General features: G+C 33.8%; 1 long non-coding RNA gene across 1 annotated transcript in view; it reads right to left on the bottom strand.

Moving 5' to 3' along the window:
* Positions 1 to 759: 759 nt before the first annotated feature.
* LOC112918415 (uncharacterized) overlaps positions 760 to 2,625 on the bottom strand; it is a 22,028-nt gene continuing 20,162 nt past the window's right edge. Inside the window, exon 3 of the long non-coding RNA XR_012000779.1 lies at positions 760 to 2,625. This exon is cut by the window's right edge and continues 854 nt beyond it. This is a non-coding gene — a long non-coding RNA (uncharacterized lncRNA).

The raw sequence follows: 2,625 nt of genomic DNA, 5'->3' as shown, positions 1-2,625 counted from the left end.
ACCTATTCTTAATGCAAAATATCAAAGTCAGCGGGATAGTAGGTGTCCCAAAATGTCTTAATTCAGAGAATTAGTGTTAACTGAGCCTGATTAGCTCCATTTATCTCTAATTAATTACCTTTATCTAATTAGACACTTTGTTTCCGGTAGACATGGAGTCAAGTAGACTAGATTATTAGTGTAGTCATTGTGCCTTTACAAAATCCTGAAATTAATGAAACGTGCAAAAGAATCTGCAGTTCTAATTGCACAGGTGTTGCCTTATGGCAAAGCTTTATCATCTGATTACACCAAGGGGTTATTAGTGACTTTTTATATAGAGGATGAGCCTATGAAATGTACCTTAGCAACAGCTCATTAGTTTAGGGTTGTTACTGTATTATTTATTACATTCAGCCTTCCCCATTATCTAGATTGATTCATGGACCTATATATTTTTTCCTCTCCTCTGTGCAGAAAAAATAAAATAAAATAAACCATCATTCTGAAGAGTCCAGATGCAATGTGGAAAAATGCAAAATGTGTTCATCAGCTACAATTTGACTCTTTAAGACAGAAAGCTCTAAAGTTAGATGAGATCAGAATCAAATTTATGGGGGGAGTTCTATGGAAAAAGAGCCAATTTAAATTACTGAAGAGTACGAAATGTGATAAAAACAAAACAAAACAAAACAAAACAAAACAATCATGTGGATGTCCCTGATGTCTTCACATAACTGAATAGGCATATCAAGATATGTGGAAGAAAAACACAAAATGTTTTTACACTAAAACACATTCATATTTATTTTCACTTCATGTTTCCAAAACAGGTTAAGGAGACGTCTCCACATATGCTCACCCACAACATTTATAAAAATCCATCTCTTGTTTTGCTTTTTGCTTTTTTTTTTTTTTTCTTAAGGATAGATTTGTTACCAGATGGGGAAAACTAACAAATTATACAATCTAGCTCCTCTGAAAAAGCAAGACTTCAGTACCTGCTTAAAAAATGAAAAGCGCTTTTTTATGGCAAGCTTAGGCAAGTGCAAAACACTAAAATATCCCAACCTTTGTATTTTCATTTTCCCCCCTCATAACCATCTGAAGAAGCACTGTTTTTCACAATCATAGAGTAATTAAACAGCTAGAAGTAAATCCAGTCACAATCCTATTCCAACATACAAACATGTTTATTGACAATGCAGTAATTCTTTTAAATAATTTGTCAACATAAATATGTCAAATGGGTTTTAAAATCATTTCTCCCTCTGTTCCTCAACAAAAATTCCTCTACTGATATGAGCCATATATTGCTGTTCACTTACCGCTGAATCTAAACTAGTGAAATGATAACGGGTAACTGTTTTATAGAGCATGACAACTAATTTGAGTGGTAATAATGAATATTTAATGATCCTCCTTTCAAGCATGAACATATAACTTTTCATGTATTCCCTACCAAAATTATAACCATTAATCTAAAAATTATGGTTGCAACTGAAATAATAGCCAGAAATTATAGATTATAGCCAAGTCAGAATATTGCATAAATATTGTGTACAAATACAGGGGCATGTAGGAAGCTCCAGCCTCCTGTATTCATGCAATCCAAATCATCTCTTCGAAATGTATGGAAGTTGCATGATTAGTAGAGAAGATACTTGAATCCAGACATAAAAAAGCTATTATTTCTATTGATAAATAAGTACAATAGCCAAGGTCATTTTCACTCTTCATCGGCTCATAATTTCTAAACAAAAATAATATGTACATAAAAATGCGCACCCTATGGGGGTAATATTTTTAGAATGTTCTGTTTAAATCAAGGAAACAATGAATGTAAAATTTATCAGAAAAAGCAGAATTTTTATACTTTAAATTTCATTTTTTTATCTAGTTAATTTTCCCAATTATGTCCCTCTATCAGAAACAACAAATGTGACTTTAGAAAAAGAATGATATCTGTAAAAGGCATACAATGTTTTAAAATGTGCTTTGTCCACTGATGGAAATAATTTTGGTTAAATTTCCAAGTGATATCATTCCTAGTTTTCAGTGAGATCTGTACAATTTCATATGCCTGCAATGTTGCAGAGCAACACATCTGCCTCCTTTCCTGGTTGGGTTTGCTTTCCTTATTACAGGAAAACCAGTGCTCTTTTTTGGTCACAAATATGCAATTCTACATCAAATCCCAAGGCTCTATATTATTCCTAAATTGTTTTTAGAGGCATATTATATCTTTAAAAAGATAAAACCTAGTAATGTGGAAGAGTAGCCAGTAAAATCTCACTTTTTCCCAGCGATGAGCCTCTTCATCAGAACCTAAGTGTCTAGTTGCCCATACCAGCACCAGCTCATCAACACAGTTTTGCCTCTTTAGTACTCCAGTTTCCAGGCCAAGGTAGCATGTGTCAGGTCACATTCTCCAAATGTGTACATAGTCACTGAACACATTTCTGAGCAGGTGTTCTTGACTAAAGCCAAGGCAAGATCAAACGAGATAAAGAATTCCAAATGTCCTTTGGAAACTGTGAAGTGCTTCAGAAATATAAAATGGCAGCATTCTTAGATACTACTCCATAAGGATACTAAACTCCTGATGATGCTTCATTTGTTCGCCTCAGCAGCCTTGCCAGCACC

The sequence above is a fragment of the Vulpes vulpes genome, chromosome 3 (genome assembly GCF_048418805.1).
Source record: "Vulpes vulpes isolate BD-2025 chromosome 3, VulVul3, whole genome shotgun sequence".
NCBI lineage: Eukaryota > Metazoa > Chordata > Mammalia > Carnivora > Canidae > Vulpes > Vulpes vulpes.
The sequence above is the reverse complement of the archived record's forward strand: the minus strand, read 5'-3'. Positions and strand labels throughout refer to the sequence as shown.